This window comes from Gopherus flavomarginatus, chromosome 2 (assembly GCF_025201925.1).
Source record: "Gopherus flavomarginatus isolate rGopFla2 chromosome 2, rGopFla2.mat.asm, whole genome shotgun sequence".
Lineage (NCBI taxonomy): Eukaryota > Metazoa > Chordata > Testudines > Testudinidae > Gopherus > Gopherus flavomarginatus.
Window position 1 is genome coordinate 26,687,737 of NC_066618.1, and position 21,354 is coordinate 26,709,090.

Sequence of the window (21,354 nt, forward strand, 5' to 3'; positions counted from 1 at the left end):
GTGGTTTGTATGTGTAAGTATAATTAGCTGTTAAGGATATCTGTATATCTGTGCTGCTAGATAAAAGGCAAAGACTGGTTCCAGCCGCCCCAAGGCTCCTGCTAGGGGAAACCCGTTGACCAGGAAACCTTGAACGCAAGGGGGACCAGTTGAGCCTAGCAATTTGTGTCTATTAAGATTAGTTGCTGCATTTATGATTACTAACAGCACCAATATCACTTTTACTAACCCCTGGGACGACCTGAATAATTACTGGGACTTAGAAAAATACCAGGGCCAGCTTTTATTTGTAATTGTAGTGTTTGTGTTATTTGTCCTAGTATTATATTGTAAGCCCAAGCTGTAACTAATTGTGTTATTCCTTATCCTTATCTGTGACTCATTTAATAAATCTTTAATCTTTAACACTATGACTGATTGCTTGCGTTATCCCCGTCACTACCCTTGGGCACTTGTCACCCCCCCAGGGCATCCAGTGATCGAACCTCCGCCCTATTCCAACGCTCATTACCCGGTAGATAACGGGCACCTGGTGGCCATATCGGTGGAGCGAGGGGCGAGAGCAATCTGTAATCAACAATCTCCAGCTCTCTCCTGTGGGCGGCCTCTCTTTCTCTTTCTCTCAGCTCCATCTCCTGTAGTTTTTTTTCCATGTCTCGCCTGTGGTCTGCGTCTTTGATTTGTTCCTTTGCCTCTAGTCTCGCTCGTTCCTGTTTCAGGGCATCCTTGGTAGTCATGGTTTCTGTTTTCTTGTATTGGGGCTCCCTCTACTGTTTACTGCCTGAAATGCTGCTTCTCTGTTGCCTCCTTAGGGTTGCTTAGCAACAGAGTCTTTTTTAAACTCCTTCTACCTAGCTATTCCCGACAGAGTTAGAAAGAAAAAAAACCATTCATTTGCAAATGTGTTTTGCTGGTATATGGTGACTCACAACTGGAGTCCCTTTGTTTAAAAAAGATCCTTGTTAAACCCTAGTGCCTCTGCCTTCAGAGTACTCAGAAGGGAGAGACCAAAAAAAACTTGCAGACCTTTGCTTTTAACACAATCTCCTCTAGCCTGCTTTACACACAGCTAGCAGGGGAAGAGAAAGAAAAAATCCTACCGACTTTTGTTTTTAAACCCAAACCTCTCAGTCTGCCTACAGATAGCTAGCAAGGAGAGAAATAAAAACCTCACTGGCTTTTGGATTCTATCTTATCCCACACGCTGCCTACCATGTCATGGTACAATTCCCCACTCCGAACCTTAGCGTCCAAAAGATGGGGTACCAGCATGAAATCCTCTAAGCTTAATTACCAGCTTAGAACCTGTAGCGCTGCCACCAACCAGGAATTCCAGTGCCTGGTACACTCTGGTCCCCTCAAAACCTTGCCCGGGACCCCGCAAGACCCAGACCCTCTGGATCTTAACACAAGGAAAGCAAACCCTTTCCCCCACCGTTACCTCTCCCAGACTTCCCCTCCCTGGGTTACCCTGGAAGATCACTGTGATTCAAACTCCTTGAATCACAAAACAGAGAGGACAATTCACCTTCCTCCCTCCTTCTCTTTCCCCCTCCCAGACTCTTTCTGAGAGAGAAAGTAATCCTGACACAGAGAGAAATTAGCTTTTCTCTCCCCCTTCCCTCCTTTCTCCCCACCAATTCCCTGGTGAATCCAGACCCAGTCCCCTGGGGTCTCACCAGAATAAAAAAACAATCAGGTTCTTAAACAAGAAACTTTTAATTAAAGAGAGAAAAACAGTAAAAATGATCTTGTAAATTTAAGATGGAATAGGTACAGGGTCTTTCAGCTATAGACACTGGGAACACCCTCCCAGCCTAAGTATACAAGTACAAATTAAAATCTTTTCAGCAAAATACCAATTTGAACTCCTTTCAGCCAAATACACATTTGAACGCCTTCCAGCCAAATACACATTTGCAAATAAAGAAAACAACCATAAGCCTAACTCGCTTTATCTACCTAGTACTCACTAGTCTGAACTTATAAGAGCCTGTATTGGAGAGATTGGAGAGAAACCTGGTTGCACGTCTGATCCCTCTGAGCCCCCAGAGTGAACAACAACCAAATTCTAACAGCACACACAGAAACTTCCCTCCCTCAAGATTTGAAAGTATCCTGTCCCCTGATTGGTCCTCTGGTCAGGTGACAGCCAGACTTACTGAACTTGTTAACCCTTTATAGTCAAAGAGATATAAAGTACTTCTGCGCTATTAACTTTTCTTATCTGTTTATGACAACAAGTTACTAAAAATTAGACATTTTAAAAATCAGCAGGTCCAGATAACTTGCATCCAAGAGTTTTAAAAGAGCTGGCTGAGGAGCTTGCTGGATTTTCAGTAAGGCTTGGAACACTGGGGAAGAAAGCTAATCTTGTGCCAATTTAAAAAAAGGGGTAAACAGAGTGACTTGAGTAATTATAGGCCTGTCAGTCTGCCATTGATTCTGGGCAAGATAATGCAGAGGCTGATACAGAATTTGATTAAAAAAGAATTAAAGGAGGGTAATGTATATAAAGAAAATCAGCATGGGTTTAAGAAAAATAGATCCTGTCAAACTAACTCAGTATCTTTTTTGATGAGATTATGAGTGTGGTTGATAAACATAATCATATAGACATCATATACTTAAACTTCTGTAAGCTATTTGACTTGTTACTGCATTTTGATTAAACAATTAGAATGATATAAAATTAACATTAATTAAATAGATTATAACCTGGTTTCAATATGTAATTGTAAATGGGGAATTGTCATCAAGAGAGTGTGTTTACAGTAGGGTCCCACAGAGATGCATTCTTGGCCCTATGCGATCTAACATTTTTATCAATGACATAGAACAAACCGAAAAATCATCACTGATAAAGTTTGCAAATGAAACAAAGATTACAGGAGTGGTAAGTAATGAAGATGACAGATCACTGATTCAGAGTGATCTGGATCACTTTGTAAACTGGGCACAAGCAAACAAGCTAAATGTAAATGCATACATCCAGAAACAAACAATGTAGGCCACACATGATGGGGGACTCTAGCCTGTGAAGCAGTGATTCTGAAAAAGATTTGAGCATAGTGGTGGATAATCAGCTGAACCTAGTGCCCAATGTAATGCTGTGGGCAAAAGAGCGAAAGAAATCCTGGGAGGCATAAACAGAGGACTCTTGAGGAGAAGTAGATATGTTATTTTACTTCTCTATTTGGCATTGGTATGACCACTGCTGGTGTCCATAGTTCTGGTGTCCACAATTCAAGAAGCACATTAATAAATTAGAGAGGATTTTTTAGAAGAGCAACGAGAATGATTAAAGGCAGGGTTGAAAGTAAGTTAAAGGACTTACTGGTACACCGGAGTCCTGAGCAGGGGCGTGGCCTCAACCGGAAGAGGTGAGATTTAAAGGCCCAGGGGCTCTGGCTCTGGCTGTGACTGGGAGCAGTGGGGCCTTTAAATCACCCCCGGAGCTACCAGCTGCAGAGGCGACTGGAAGCTCCGGAGTGATTTCAATGGCCCAGGCCTCTGGCCACCACTACCGCAGCAGAGCTCCAGGCCCTTTAAATTGCCGACAGAGCCCTGTCGCTGCTACCTCAGGGCTCCAGCACCCTCCAGAGGTGGGGATACCTGGGCCCTTTAAATTGCCACCTGAGCCCAGCTGCCAGAGCCCCAGGGTAGCAGAGGCAAGGCTCCTGTGGGAATTTAAAGGGCCAAGAGCTTCGTCCCCTTCAGGGAGGCCAGGGCCCTTTAAATCGGCAGCCTGGGGAAGCTGGTACGCCGTACCAGACTAGACCGGCTTACTTTCACCTCTGATTAAAGGATTAGAAAATATGTCTTATAGTGATAGACTCATTTAGCAAAGAGAAACTTAAGGGATGACTTGATTAATCTGTAAGTATTTATCTGGGAAACAAATATTCAATAATTATCCCTTCAGTTTAGCAGAGAAAGGTATAATATGATCCCATGGGAACTGAAGCTACACAAATTCAGACTGGAAATAAGCTGTAAATTTTTGACAGTGAGAGTGATTAGTCTTGGAATTTACCAAGGATAAAAACACAAGAACAGCCATACTGGGTCAGACTAAGGCCCGTCTAGCCCAGTATCCTGTTTTCCAACAGCGGCCAATGCCAGTGCTTCAGAGGCAAAGAACAGAACAGGTAATCATCAAGTGACCCATCCCAGCTTATGGCACTATCCCTGCCCATCCTGGCTACTAGCCATTAAGAGATCTAATAGATCTTGTTAGGTTCTCTACCACTGATGCCTTTTATATCAATATTAGAAGTTTTTTCTAAAAGATCTGCTCTAGAAGTTGTTTGGGGGAAGTTCTATGGCCTGTGTTGTGCAGGAAGTCAGACTAGATCTTCACAATGGCCCTGGAATCTAAGAATCAGTGCTGCAGCCTCCTGAGGCTCTAACGAACATTCCAGGGATCCAGAGCAGCAGAGCCTTGGCTTCCCCTCAGAGCAATCCTAGTTGGGAGCCAAGGAGAGAGAGTCCCACTAGGATCTGTGACATACGTCCTCTGTGTATAGGGGTTAACTTCATCCTGTGCCACTGACTCTCTCAGTAGCCTTGGAAAAAGCACTTAACTTCTGCTTTAGACTCTTTAGCTGTAAAATACTTCCCCATCCCCCTGGAGTGTCGTGAGAATTTATAGGATGATATTAATAAGAAGCTAAATCACTGTATGATTGCTGGTGACACTTTCTATTACAGTTCAATTTACAAATGGTTTATAAAGGGTTAATAAATTATTAATACATGTTGTTATAAGCCTGTTACATGTTGGAGTGGCTTTTGGGACCTTATCCACTCCGTAGCCTCTGAGCCCTTATCCACTTGGTTCCCGAAGAACTCAGCTCAACTCTGAACTCATGACTGATGTTTCTTTATTGGCATACAAACTATACTTGAGCTGATCAGGCTCAAGAGTAGGAGCTGGATGCACGGCATACCACACATCCGAAGTTACACAGAAATCTCCTTCCAGTATATACATTTACACGTTACATTACCTTTAGTATACAGTCCATCACATATTTTGGGATTGGCTTGGCTATTTTGCATGAATAATCATTGTACAGCATGCTCTGCACATGCACTGTTCATGTTCAACTTTACTCTTTACCTCATCTTTATGCTTCCGACTTCTCTTGTCCATTATTATCTTGTTCATAGTTCTCTGGGTGTTCCCCTTTTTATCGTAGCTAGCTCAGACATTCTGTCTTTTAGCTCACTGACCCATTTTCTTATTTTAGCACAAGCATTCCATTTTCAGCCTGCTGATTTAGTTACCTCTCTAATCCTCACAGGTGTGCGCAGCACATTTCATTAGGGTGTGCACCCAGGGAATTTTTTTTCTAAAGGCGAACATCATAAAGGTTGGGGTGCGGGAGAGAGTGCAGGGTGTGGGAGAGGGTGCGGTGTGCAGGAAGGGGCTCAGGGGAAGGTATTGGGGCGGACGAGGGGTGCAGGGTTTATGAGGGGGCTCAGGGCAGGGGATTGCAGTGCAGGAGGGGTGCAGGGTGCAGCAGGGGGCTCAGGGCAGGGAGTTGGGGTGCAGTGTGTGGCAGAGGGCTCAGGGCAGGGCGTTGGGGTGTAGGGTGCAGCAGGGGGCTCAGGGCAGGGGGTTGGGGTGCAGGAGGGGTGCAGGGTGTGGTAGGGGACTCAGGACAAGGAGTTGGGGTGCAGGGTGTGGCAGAAGGCTCGGGGCAGGGAGTTGAGGTGCAGGAGGGATGCAGGGGGCTCAGGGCAGGGAGTTGGGGTGCAGGGTGTGGCAGATGGCTCAGGGCAGGGAGTTGGGGTGTAGAGTGCAGCAGGTCGCTCAGGGCAGGGGCTTGGGGTGCGAGGTGCTGGCAGGGGACTTAGGGCAGGGGGTTGGGTACAAGAGGGATGCGAGGTGTGACAGGGGGCTCAGGACAGGGAGTTGAGTGCATGGGGGTGCAGCAGGGGGATCAGGGAAGGGAGTTGGGGGGTGGGGTGCAGGAGGGCTTTGGGTTCTGGCCCGGCGCCAGTTACCTGCAGTGGCTCGCTCCTTGCCTGCCTGCTCTGGCCCTGTGCTGCGCCACTCACCACATCCCTGCCCAGCCCCTGGTGGGGAGGAGGGCTCCGCGCACTGCCCTTGCCACACCTCCAGGTACCTTTTCCAAAGCTCCCATTGGCCGTGGTTCCCAGTTCCTGGCCAATGGGAGCTGCAGAGGGCGGTGCCTGGAGCAACGCACGGAGCCCTCTGCCCCCTGCCCTGGGCCCCAGGGACATGGTGCTGTGCCAGCTGCTTCTGACAGTGGCTTGGCGCCTGCAGCACCACGGGGGCAAATCCCGTGGGCCGGATCCAAGGCTCTGAGAGGTTGGATCTGGCCTGCGGGCATTAGGGTGTGCCTGGGCACACCCAGCACACCCCGCGTGCACGCCTATGCTAATCCTGTCTTCCAAGAAATGAGGCCTCCCCATGTTTAATTACTCATATCAAGCAAGGCCTACATTCCTTTGTCTTTATGCAGAATCATTTGTTTTATTTGCATTACATTCCTGTTTTTCTGTGCCTTCTTTTTTAACTTTATTACCTAGTAACACATTCTCAAGACCTCAGTATTGTATCTACTTGAACCACCATAAATACTAGGCTCAAAGTATAAACTAGGGAGTGCAAGCTTATCCCCTATGGTATAGCCTTCCAGGGTGCAATCCCACATTATAAGCTTGCTTTGCCTTGAAAGCATTATTTTTTTTAATTCTAACTTTGCTTCTATTTTAATTGTTATAAAAAAGTGGTATAAAAATTTCTCCATTGATTACCACAGGAAACAGAACATAGGCCAATTTAAATAACATTCCCTAGGTCCATATCAGGAGTGGTCCATTTCAGCCACCACACAATAAATGAGTCACTCTATATCTGACCTGTCAGTCCTCATCAAAGGACACCTGCACAACAGTTTCAAAAGATGGGCCTGGGAGCTTAAATTCATAACTTCGCTAGACACTAAAAATCTGAATAGAGACACTGCATTTATGACTATTAGAGCAATCTCTAACCTACCAACAACCCCCAGCTGTTTCCCCCTACCCTTCCTTCACTTCCTATGACTGGAGGGGTGTAAACAGGCCACTTCACCTTGAATGGCTCCTTGAAATATGTGTTAGCTATTTATGCTAAACAATCTGTTCACCTTGTATTTAGATGTGACACTCTGAGTAGCTTCACAGACCTGAAGAAGATCTCTGTGTAAGCTCAAAAACGTGTCTCTTTTGCCAACAGAAGCTGGTCCAATAAAAGATACTATATTACCCACCTTGTCTCTTTAATTACCAGCATAGGCAGTGTGATGTTCTGTACCTCATGGGAACACCCTACACCCCCATGTTCATCTTTATAAAATGATTGTGTGGAATCCAATGCAAAGTTTGTCATGGTGGTATCTTCAGAAGACTCATGATGCACTAAGCATTGTTGTTACAGTGATGTTATAGTAATTGTTATAGTAATGTTATAGGTTATAATTTCATGTATGTAGTTATGAGGCTGAAAATGTGGCTTCATGGCTTAAAATAAGCACAGGCAAAAACTCTCCAAGAGCAGAGAGGCAGTTCACACCTCATCAGGACATGTATGGGACAAACCCAGCCCAGCCTCACAGGAACAAAGGATGCTGGCCTAGGCAGCAACAAAAGGATCAGTTGGAGTCTCGACTGAGTCCCCTCACTTCCTTTGGTCAGTTTGGGACTACGATGAGGTAATGCTCACCTAACTCTGAAGGGGGGAAGGCAAAGCCAAGAGGGAAGAAAGGACATAATCAAATGGAGAGATGTTTGCCATGCTCTTTCTTTCTCTTCCACCTACATCTACAGACACCACACCAGACAACTGAAGTGCTGATCAAAGGGGACAGCCTGGCTGAAGAGCAACTAGCCAGCCTGGGGTGAGAAGCATCTAAGTTTGTAAGGGCATTGAAAGTGTTAAGATCAGCTTAGAATGTGTTTTGCTTTTGTTTGATTTGACTAAATCTGAGTTGTTATGCTTTGACTTATAATCACTTAAAATGTATCTTTGCAGGTAATAAACCTGTTTGTTTATTCTACCTGAAGCAGTGCTTTTGGTTTGAATGTGTCAGAGGCTCCCCTTGGGATAACAAGCCTGGTACAAATCAATTTATTTGTTCAATTGACGAACTCATATAAACTTGCAGCATCCAGCGGGCATAACTGGACAATGCAAGATGGAGGTTCCTAGGGTTGTGTCTGGGACTGGAGATATTGGCTGGTGTCATTTGGTTGCAAGTAGCTGGGAGCAGCTTACATACCAGAGGCTGTGCATGAACAGCCAGGAGTGAGGGTTCTCAAGCAGAGCAGGGTAAGGCTGGCTCCCAGAGTCAAGGATTGGAATGACCTAGCAGATCACCAGTCTGGATAACACCAGAGGGGAACGTCACAGGCAGTTTTTACTTTACCAACATCCCAGCATCTCAAGCATACCACGCAACGTGGAGACTGTTCCCCCAGAGTGAACCCATGTGCTGGCAACTCTGGTAACACATTACTCTTGCACATGTTAGTGCCTCCCAGACGTAAACAGGAATACAAGTTTGGAGCTTTCCAGACCTTGCAGTGTCTTGCAACAGTATTTGAGGAGGGAAAAAATACTTCTTCCTACCATATGGACTGCAGTGGTTTCACATTTACCTTTAGTGTTGGACCCTTGTTAATTTTTTTTTATTATTCTTTCACCAACTGGCATCACCTCTCTTGTATTAAATTTTTAACTTTTCTGTGGTGATAGAAGAGGTGCATATTTTCTTGCTTCAGAATGCTCATGGCTGCTTTTACTTCATATAGCATATATTACCTACATACTGCACACGATATTATTATTGATATACATTGACTTAATACCATACTTCTTTAAACGCAATGACAACATCATGTACAGTGTAAGTTAACAAAGCTTTATTAATGTGTCCTTGGTTTAGCTCATTCAATGGATGCAGTACTTTTGCCACTAGCTTGTGTTGGAATGCTTGGTCATGTATCCACAACAGATCCACTCCAAAACATTCCAATAGCATTCCAATTTTAAACAGTTTAGTTTCTGTGCCAGTCCCATTAAGTATCTTTCATTGTAGTTGTTCCCCACCTTGGCAGTCTTATACATTTTAAAGCAGGCGAGATAGACAAGTTTTTGAGCCACACAAAGTTTGCCAGGCTACAACTACACTGCAAACATTTTAAAGTGTACATTTTTGCCTAGAAAGATTTTTTGACAATTAGAAACCATATTCTACCAAATTGTAGCGGGCACAATCCTGTAGGTAACTGAAAATTATTTGTGTCAATGTTACTGAATTTAACCAAACTGAACATTTTTGTACCATATTTTAATAGGTCTTAACTCTAAACCATTCGGACCTATTTCCAATTTAGAACATTTTAATTTTTTTTTAAAATGTATCTAACACCACCATATAGTTTTTGGTTTTACTCCTTTAGTAACATTTATTTTACACAACAGTTAAATAGAACTTTTCAATAGGATTTCAGTGGTTGGACTTTACTTCTTATATTTAGAGATTTTCCTTGCTGCTGGCTTTGTTTCTTCTTTTAAAGCACAGAGCCAACTGAAAAAGAAAACAAAATGTATTATGGCTTCTCTCTGAAACTCTTACAGGATTTTTAATTAAGTAGTAGGTCTTGTTTACATTTTAACCACTTTTTACTGTATACATTGCATGTTTCATAAGAATGCACATTCCTTTCATAATTTAACTTCCACTTTTTATTTGCTATAATATTATATTAGCCATATCAATGTAATTATATATTGCATATTATACAGATAATATATATTGTTAGCAGTATTAATAAGTAGCATATGCTATAAATGGTTAGAAGCACATCAGTAAACAGGTATCATAGATGGTTATAAGCAACCCATTGACCTATTGGATTGTAACAATCTATAATTATTGATTAATCACCTATTAAAATATCTGCTAATGATATATTAACCCAAATGATATCTTAACAGTTAGTAGGACCTACTATCAGTACAGTAATTTCTGCATACCACTCCAAGGGTTCTGGCATGTGTTTTCTACTAGTTCCTATTGCATAGGGAAAGATATATAAGATATATATATTATTGGATCCCATCCCTCTCTTCCTCTCTCTTTCTTTCTGAATTAAGCTAAACACATTAGCCTTGTCCCTCTCGTCCATGTGATTCCTCATCCAATAGTCTGATATGTCTATCAGAAATGCCTCTGAAACAGCTCCCTCCAGTTCACATAGAGGAAACTTGAATTGTGATATATACAATTGCAGCACAATGTTAGGGGAACTAATAGTGCTAAACAGACTCAGATCACTTCCTCCTCCACCTCATACAGAACATAGTTTGCATTTTAGATCACGTGAATTTTATATAGATGAAAGTTCAATGTGTGGCTGTTTTCAATTAACTTCGCTGCCATAAATTATTTATAGCTAGTATTGAACATCTGAGCTGCTCGCTCATAAAGGTGACTGAGTTGCAGTTGAGTAAAGTCAGCATTTGTTCTAATCTTCTTCCATTTTTAAAATAAATGATTTATTAAGAATACATTTCTCTCAAGAGATTGTTTAAATATTGGAAGGATCTGGTTGTGTCTTCTGCTGTGCTTGGCTACCTTTTTAAATAGACTTTTCCCAGGAAAGAAAACCTCATTTCTATCATAGAGAAAAATAATACCCTCCACCCTTCCTCCCCCAAAATACCACCATCTGTTGTCTTTCTCTCAGAGATCTTCTTTGTCAGGTCCTGTGTCAGTTCATGAGCTGACATTACACCATGTCTTCCATTAACCTTGTGCCCTTGCATAACAACAATGTTGTAAATCTGAAAACAGACACTTAAGTAGTAACTGTTGCCTGCTTTTACTCAGCTATTGATAGCAAAACTTACTGTGAGACATGCTTCTATGTAGGGTTACCAGATAGCAACTGTGAAAAAATGGGACAGGGGTGGGGGCAATAGGCCCCTATATAAGAAAAATGTCCCCAAAAATGGGATTGTCCCTTTATAAACAGGACATCTGGTCACCTACTTCTATGGGTTCCAGTGACTTTGAGGTTTTGTGGTAATGAGACATGTCCTGCACAAACGAAAAGGCAGTATTTCTGCATATGGGCCTTGCATCTTCCATGAAACAGGATATCACTAATACAAATAATTAGGTAGTTAATGCATGCAATTAATAAAAAACAAATTAACTAGATTTAAAAAAGTCACAGTTACAGTTTTAATCTCATTATTAAACAATAATACAATAGAATTTAAATTTATTGTAAATATTTTGGATGTTTTTCTAAATTTTAAAATATATTTCAATTACAACACAAAATACCAAGTGTACTATGTTCACTTTATATTTTTATTACAAATATTTGCACTGTAAAAAGATAAACAAAAGAAATAGTATTTTTCACTTCACCTCACACAAGTACTGTAGTGCAATCTCTTTATTGTGAAAGTGCAACTTAAAAATGTAGAATTTTTTTTTACATAACTGTACTCAAAACCAAACAATGTAACACTTTAGACCCTAGAAGTCCACTCAGTCCTACATCTTGTTCAGCCAATCGCTAAGACAAACAAGTTTGTTTACATTTACGGGAGATAATGCTGCTTGCTTCTTATTTACAATGTCACCTGAAAGTGAGAACAGGTATTTGCATATCACTGTTGTAACCGGCATTCCAAGGTATTTACGTGCCAGGTGTGCTGAACAATCATATGCCCCTTCATGCTTCGACTTGTAGGCTTTAAGAGTTTTACAATGGTGTTTTTTAAGTGCAGTTATGTTAAAAAATTTTTTTTTTCTACATTTGTCAGTTTCACTTACATGATAAACAGATTGCACTACAGTACTTCTCTGAGGTGAACTGAAAAATACTATTTCTTTCATTGACTTTTTTACAGTGCAAATACTTGTAATAAAAATAACATGAAGTGAGTACTGTATACTTTTTATTATGTAATTGAAATCAATATATTTGAAAATGTTGAAAAACATCCAAAATATTTATAATAAATTTAAATTGGAATTCTATTATTGTTTAACAGTGTGATTAAAACTGTGATTAATTGTGACTAGTTTTTTAAATCTTGTGATTAATTGCGTTTTTTTTTAATCGTTTGACAGACCTAAAAAAAGTAATTAGGATCGATCATAAATCTGAAAAGGCTTTTCAAATGAAGTTAAGTGCCATTTTACATAGAGAAAAATAGAGGTACAGATGGATTAAGACCTAACTTGTCAAGTATATAATCAGGATGGGATTTTGATTGTCCCATTTAAGACATCTACAGCATGCATCCACAATTCACATTGATTTCCACTGGACTTGTTGGTCTGAAAATCAGGCCCTTAATTTCTTAAATTAGTTACTAAATATTGAGTCATGCCAAATTACTGCACTCTGAAAAAATTACTGAATATCCCACAGCAATTCAGTGGCAGACCCAAGAATCCTAACCCCCTGGTCCTGTGCCCTCTCCACTGTTTCAACCTGTCTCTTTTCTGGGTACCAGAAAGCCTCATCAGATCTGTGGATACTATACATTGCTCTGACTCACAGCTGATGGTGGTTCTACAAAGGGAGCATTGTCTAGTGGTTACAGCATTGCACTATGAGTCAAATTCTGAATTTCTTTGTTGGTTCTCACTCTATAACCCTAAGTAAGTCATGTCACCTCCTGGCCCTGACCTGATAGGCAAAAAGGGTAACTTTTTCAATAAAGTTAGTGCTATACAATTGCAAAGCGCTCTTAATTCTTGTGAAGATACAGGCTGAAACATGTGAAGATGTGTTAGCTTGCTGTGTCATATAGCCTAGGCATAAGGGTTTCAGGAAAGGACTTTTGTGTCTCAGTTTCCACACTGATAAAATGAGGATTGTAATACCTACAGCACCTATCTCAGAGTGGCCTTGTGAAACATGTTTGTAAAGTATTTTGAGATCCTCAGAAACATAAAAATGAATTTAAAGAAGAATGGGTGAATTTCCTGCATCATACACAGCTATTAGCAGGACAGCACTTCCAGTCCATCAGGAAAAGTTGCACCAGTGCCCCATAATTTGGAGACTGCAGAATGGAAGAAGCCACAGAAGTTCTGAGAGAACCCTCATACTTCACTAGATGCTGTGACAACTGTCAAGGAGTGAGGTACGTGTGCAAAAGTACCATTCATAAATGTGTGCTCTAGAGGCCTAATCTAGAGCTCAGTGGACTCTATGGGAATATTCTCATTGACATCAGTGGGCTTTTGCAAAGATCTTTAGAGTACGGGAATGTTTCAGTGCCCTGTTACAGACCTGCCATATTCCTTAGAAAAACATATTTTACATTAGCTTCACTCTGATCCACAAGCTCAGTCACTGGTGTTGATTTTAAATACCATTAACACTGGTCATGTTTGATAACACTTTAAATGTACTTTGTTAACTGTGAATTTAATTTAAAAGAATATGCAATACAGCTAATGACAAATAAAACCAATTTGTAGAAAAAATATTATCTTTTTTTCCTTAGGCGGTTGTCTCCTAATATGTAATCAATTTCATGTTTAAAGTGTGTGAGGAGGAAGGAGAGAGAGCGCAAATAGTCAAATAAATAAGCATGCATTAACACTAAAATGTTTCCACCTACATCTGTTAATTGTGAAAATGGCATCTAGCTGCTATGAAATAGCTTTCTCTTATCTGTGTATTGTCTTTGCTGGCATCAGATACTCCTCACCTCCCCTTCATCTTAGCTTAACATTACTTGCTTATGCATGCATAGCATGTGCAAGTGTGAAAAAAAATAACAGCTTCTTTTGTAGAAGCTTAAGGTGGATAAATCTTTGATGTACCCTAGTAAGCTATTCTAATCTTTGCAGGCACTGTATGAGACATCAACTCTTTAATATTCATTCCTCTTGGAGGGCTGCACAATTGATCTTATGAAGATCTAAGTAAATCTAGGATTTACTGCTAGAATAAATTGATACGCATCTCTTTAAAGATACTTATAATAAGTGGAATGCCACTATAATAGGGTTAACTGTATTATGCCATGTTAAAAAAGAAGTAGCTGATTTTTCACCAAATGGCTTAAAATTAGCTTAGAAGACGGGGTTGTTTCCCCCCATTCCTTCTACTTAAAAAAAACAAACCCTGAAGCTAAAAACCATGGGTCAGATGTTCAGCTGTAGAAAACTGGCAGAGTTCAATTGACTTCAATGTAGTTATGCTGATTTACACTAGCTAAACTTCTGGTCATAGATTAAAAATAAACACTCACCCACACATTTCCCCTTCTTTGTTACTAATTTTTTTTTTATTTTTAAGCTGAAGAATTTAAAATTTAAATGCAATGCCCCCATTTCTTATTTAGTAAATGTTTCCTGTGCTTCTAGACTGTTTACGTTTGGATTTTCATGTATGTGCACAAAGCTGTAATAGTTGCATTGTAAACGCTATAGGGGAACAGTTCAATTAAAACAATGCCATGAATACATGCTTAATTTTTGTGATAGTTTTACTTGTCTTTTTTACAATACTATTTTTACAAAGGTATTTAGGCACCTAATTTCCATTGGAGTAAGGTTCCTGAATTCCTGTGAGGAGCTGGGCCTACACAACCTGACAAATCCCTTTAAGACAGGCATCAAAACACTACAAAGTGTTGCAAACCAAATACTGAAAGGTTACTAAACTACTACTTACTGTGTTTTTCAACTACTGTATGTAGATGATTATCCATGTGATGGCACTACTAATAAAGGTGAAATCTACTTGTATTCCTTGTATCCCATGTTTATTTTGTTCCCCTTTTGTGCCTGGTTTGACTTCTGGGATATAAGCTGTGTGGGGCAGGGAGGGTTTCTTTGTTACATGTCTGTGCAGGGCCTAGCACAAAGAGGCCTTGACCCTTGATGGAAATTACTAGGTGCTACCATAATAAATAACCAACAACACATCAATAAATAGTAACATTAATTATTATTATTATTATTATTATTAATGCAGGATCTGGCCCAGAGACATTCCGCTAATTCATCTCCTCTGATTTCAGTTTCCTCTTTGCCATTCTTCCTTCATCAACCAGGCTAAAAATCACAGTGCATTCTGAACTGTCCACATCATCTGACCGATTCCTCCCCTTTTCATTTAATGTTTTACACACTTTTGGTGGAGAGAATTGGAATCCAGGTGTCTGGCCCCACGCCCCCATTGCAATATGAGTGTAAATATCATTTTTTCTCCTGTATTCTTCCTGACTTTGCTTTGTTCAGGCTGCTCTATTTACACCTGTACATTTCTGACACAATGTGGCATTTGCAAGATGTTCTCCAGCAAGGCAGGACCAATAGGCATCCTTTCCAGAACCGCAGCCCTGCTGATGCTATTCAGGTTGAAACTTCTGGGCATTCTGATTTATTATCGTTTACACTTTCTCCCCTGCATGTACCACACTCTTGGGGGTCGCGCCAGACTGTACACCCTATGATTTCATTTGCATTTCTGGCTTGCTCAGGAGAACATTTAAGAACATGTTTTCCTTATTTACAATAGGATTTGCATTTCTCAAGCTTCTTTGGCAGCCTCTCTTTTGGACACTACTTTTGAAGATTAGTCCTGCTATTCCTACCTGCAAATGTACAAAGAGCATTGTGGGCTCCAAATGTGATTCTCGGTGGAGAGCATTATTGTGCATTGGGTAATGAAAAGTTAACAGAGATATAATACAGGGAAGCATTAAGATCTCTGGAACAGCTCTACTGTAAAATCTCAGTGACAAGTCTGGGTTACTGTTGCAATAGACTAGCCACAGTGAATTACTACTGTCAATTTGAAATGCAATAGTGACAAAGTAAAACAAACAATCAACTTGTTCATGTATTTGCACAGCCCCATGGTATACTTAGGTTCCATCCCTTCTGCTTTGGGATTTTGCCCTTAATTCAGTATTCTTTCCATATAAGCTTTTTTAATATGAGCCTGATCCAAATTAAATCAACATTAAGTACAGGCCCATCAAATAATGGATAATTTACTAGTTTAAATAAAGCTTCAGATTTTGAGATGGAAAGAATGTATATACTCGTCCATAAGCCGATTCATTTATAAGCCGACCCCCCCAAGTTGGATAAGTAACAATGGAAAATTTTTATAACCTGTTCATAAGCTGACCCTGTAATTCAGAGGTCAGCAAACTTTTTGGCTCCTGGACCATCAGGATAAGCCGCTGGTGGTCCGAGATGGTTTGTTTACCTCGAGCGTCAACAGGCACGGAGGTAAACCTAAGTAAACAAAGTGTCCTGGCACATCAGCTGCTTACCCTGACGGGCCAGGATAACAACTGGTAGGGAAATAATTTTTGGGGAGACAAGCTGGGAGTCAAAGGAGTAACCTCTGTGACCACCCCCCACATGACCGCACCCCTAGCCTGGGACCCTCACACTCTCCCCTTCCCATCCTTTCCCACCTTTTCTGGGGAGGGCCGGGGAGGATGTCGCTGGCCTGGCTGGAGCTGCTCCGTCAGGCTGGGCAGTGCAGCCGCAGACTGCTCCGGTGGGCCAGACTCGGTGGTGTGGCCACAGCATGTTCTAGCAGGCTGGGCCAGGCGGCATGGCCACAGCGTGCTCCGGCACCCGGGCAGCGCAGCCACAGCCTTCTCTGGGGGGCAGAGCTGAGTGGCACGGAGCTGCAGCTGCTTTGGAGGCTGGGGGGAGAGCAACGTGGCCAGAAGTGGAGAGACTCTTCCCTTTTGCCTCTACTAAAAAAACCCGGCTTATCAACGAGTATATATGGTAACTGTAAAGAGCCACATTCTTAGCTACTAAAATAGTGTTGCTTTCAATAGAGCTACCCTGATTTATACCAGCAAAGATTCTATCAAAAAGAATCTAGAGTAATATTTTATACTGAGTAGCAGGAGTTGGCCTGAGCCACAGAAACTTGGCCACTTCTGTATCTGAGTGTTTGGAGTGCTGTGATTAATTCAGATTTTGACTAATTTCCTAATTGCCCTAACTATGAACCATTTCTGTTTCTCATGTGCCAGGTGTGCTCTTATTCCTGCAAATACTGCTCTCCCCAAAGAGGTATATCTGAAAATTATGTCTAGCTATTAGACAATGCCAATTGACTGACAGATCATTTTATTACTGGTGCGTGAACCAATTTGGGGGAATTTAGGGGTTGGGGGAATCAAACCTCAAAAGAGAGATTCAAAATATTGAAATTATTTCCCCACATTTTCAAATATCTTTGCACTTTCTAATTTCACCTCAGTCCAGAGACCACATACTGCAAAACTGGCGTTGTTTCCAGTATTCCCAGGCTTGCTGAGTATGAGCCAATTTATTAGGAATTCTCCTGTCCAACTTCTAGACTTGTTTGGATCAGCTTCAGATGAACAACCAAAGATTTAGATACTTCACCAAAAGTTAACCTGAAAACAGATGGGGGGATCAACAGAAATATTGCACCACTTTTTAGACAGAGGTGTTGCTACTTTCACTGAAGATTCCTATAACAACCACATACCATTGGATAAGCCGCAAAATGAATATGCCCAGTCACTGAGGCAAGATCCCAATCGTGAGTGGTCCCCAGTATCAGCAGGAGTTGAGGGAATTAACGTCTCACAGAAGGTTTCATAGCTACTGAAGATCATTAATAGAGCTGGGTTGGGAAATGTTTTTTCTTCCGGCGAAAAATAAAATTGACAACAAATGGAAAAGTCTGTTTTCATAACAATTTTACTTCAAAAGCATTTGGGCTTACATCAAAAAAATGAGAACCTAAAAACTGTTTTATATTTTTAGTATAATGTTGGCAACTAAAAAATGAATTTTTTTGCCTAAAAACAATTTATTTTTTTCAGTATCCTCCACCCTAAAAATTAATTAAACCCAGACATTTCTCATAGCAATTTCTACTGCCACAAAAAAGCTATTTTTTGTCAAAAATGTTTCGAAAGAAAAGTTTTGACCAGCTCTAATCATGAGATGCATAATAAATAACACAAAAACGCCTGTGACCTGCCTGGCTCAGGAACTAGCAACACCCTGTACAGTACAGAAATTTGCTAAGTACTTTACCAGCACATACACACACGAAACATTAAACAACAACTCTATCAATTTACCAATCTGAAGTCAGTGTCTGACTCATTGTACCTTCATTCCCATAAATAAAAGGGTCACGCATTTCCTTATTTAAAGAGGCACATGTAGTGTTCTTAATGAAAAGCTGCTGAGAATCTAAAGCAGTAGAAAGCAACTCTGACTAGAGGGAACCAATTTGTAACCATTGGTTTCACAGCAGGATATTATCCTACTGCCGCTATTCATTTGCTTGTTTTCTGGTTCAGTAAGAACTCCATTCTACTATTATGACTTAATGGCAGTGTAATCTTTATAAACATGTGAGATTTTTCTGGAATAGATTTAGGAAAATAACCTTTACTCACTGCTGCTTTCTTGTTAATTAAGATTCACTGTGTGTATTTGTGTCAGTGTTGGAATCCAAACTGATTCACACTTCCTACTCAAAAATAAGATTTTGCTTAGATGTAAGAAGCTGATGATAAAATTTCCTAACACCTCACCATCTTGTATTTTAATACAGTCATTGACTAAGCTGGAGCTATTTCAAGACAAATTTTTAAAATCTCAAATGTGCTAAGGACTCTAGGTATCTTAACAAGCATTAAGATTGTTACAAGTTGTATGTTCATAATTCTGATCCACTGGTCTATTTTGAACCAAGCTTTCTTGAATCATACTGCTGGGGTAGTGCTGTGTAGTTACTGCATCAGGAATGTTTTTTCCCCCCATGTGCAGATTTGTGCCCACCTTCTCTGCAGAGTTTATGCTCAGGTGGTGTGAAGGGGTGTAATCTGGCTACAAATGACCAGCACAACATTACCCTGGCTTAAGAAAACTCCTTGAGTGTTGTAGAGCTTTGTCTGCAAGATTACACCTCTATTACTACCCAACACCTAGTATAGGGAGCATGCCAGGGGCGGGAAGAGGAAAAAGCTAGGGATGGGACATGGTGTAAGGGAGCCATAGCAATTATCCGTGGAAATAGAGTCAATTGATGTTAGGGGCAAATTTGACAATTGCCTGTCAGGAGCTGTAAATTGTGTCAAGGCTGAGGGTAGCCCTGAGATTCAAGACCATAATCTGCTCTCTAACACCCACCTTCCCCTTCTCCTGAGCCAAGCAGAACAGGAATCTTGCCCATGAAGCTTCACCAACTCAAATCTGGGTTGTTAGTGACCAAAAGCCATTAACATCTGATGGCTTCCTGATACTAAAAACAAGAAGGAGTCCTTGTGGTGCCTTAGAGACTAACAAATTTATTTGGGCATAAGCTTTCGTGGGCTAAAACCCACATCATCAGATGGGAATGGGCCATATCCACCCTAACTGAATTGGCCTCTTTAGCACTGACCCGCCACTCGGTAATGCAGCTCCCATCGTTTCATGTGCTGTATATTTATACCTGATTACTGTATTTTCCACTCCATGCATCTGATGAAGTAGGTTATAGCCCATGAAAGCTTATGCCCAAATACATTTGTTAGTCTCTAAGGTGCCACAAGGACTCCTCGTTGTTTTTATTGATACAGACTAACACGACTACCCCTCTGAAACCTGCCTGATACTGTAAGTGAACTGAGCCAATGGTCTCAATCCAATGACTAGTGACAAGGATGCACATCATAAAAACTTCCCTGACAATTGACTTGGGCTGGCAGCCTTGTTGGCCATCTCAGCAGAGCAAGCTACCTTCATTGGTCCCCTCCAGGTCAGAATTCTAGGCACACTGATAGAGAAGTGTGGGGGAAGCTTGCACTGCTGCTACTCTAACTTTTCCTGTGCTGTTAATCTGGCATTGATTGAGGAGGAAAGTATGAATATCACAAAATATTTCATGGGTGACCTTGCAATCTCACTATCTTGTGAGATGCATTTTATTGGGCCTGTGTTTACAGCACAGCCAACTTTTCCAGAACTATTTGTGAAATTGCGAAGATCACTTTGGCTTCTTGCACAGTAAATCAGTGGCAAGGCATTGCTTACATACCATTCATTGCATACTTGAAAATGTCAGCCTAATTTTCTCCATGAGACAAATAACACAACAATCTCAGAAAATGTCAAGTTTGGCTTGTTTTTCATCCCTGTGCCTTTGCAGTGAATGGACACGCAACCTGATGACACACAACCTCCTCCCCTCAGAATGGCCTGAAACTGTCAGTAATTTCCCCAGAAATTATGTTAAAAGCATCTTGATGCTATTGATCTACTTGGTGAATGCCAAAAGCCATAAACATCCATAAAAGAGGGGGCGGGGGCTTAGTACACACAATCTAAAGGAATGGAAAGAAATCTACATATTGCTCTCTGTAAGCTTTATACTCAAACAAGCAGACATTTTTTGAGGGGTGATATCAACCTGTGATCTACTGGTTCCTTCCTCATTTTGCCTGGCATTCACCCTAGAAAGCCAGCACAAAGCCTATTCACCACCTAAGTCCCATTAAGCCCAGATTTCACTGGGGTGAATTTCACCCATGTTATGAGTAACAAGTGAACAGCAAAAAAAACCGAACAACAAAATCCTTTTATTTACACTGTTATTACTCCTGAGGGCATTTCATGCCAAAAAATTAAAAATTCTGCACATAATATTTTAAAATTCTGCAAATTTTATTTGCCAAATAGATGTGGAGGCTCCAGCATGGCACTGGGGAGCACAGGCCACTGGCTGCACAGAGGTGGGAGATCACTGTGCAGCTACCCCCTAGGACACAGATTCAGCGGTGAGGTTGCACCCAACCCTGGCATAGTGCAAGGACCAGGTCTGTCCTAGAAACACCCCAGGTCCCTGCCCCTCCTTGCCAGGTGCACTAGATGCGGACAGGCAGGCTCAGAAAGGCAGGATCCAAGTGTGAAGAGGCTTAGTGCGGGGCAATCCAGGTGTGGGTTGAGATGGTTCTGTGTGGGACAATCTGGATGCAGGCGGTTCAGTGCAGGATTGAGGTGCAGGAGGGATCTGGATGCACAGGGGCTTGTTGAGGGGTTATGGATGCAACGGCAATGGGACTCTGAAGACGGATTCCAGGTGAAGGTGGTTAGGGCTCAGCGGAGAGAGGGGGTCTGGGTACGGGGGGAGATAGAGCGCAGTGGGGGGTCTGGGTGTGGGGAGCTCAGTAGGGGGTATCCAGATGCTGGGGGAGTGGAGCTCAGTGGAGTGGGGATCTAGGTGCAGCTGGTTGGGGCTTGGTAGGGTGGGGCTCTGGGTGCGAGTGTCTCA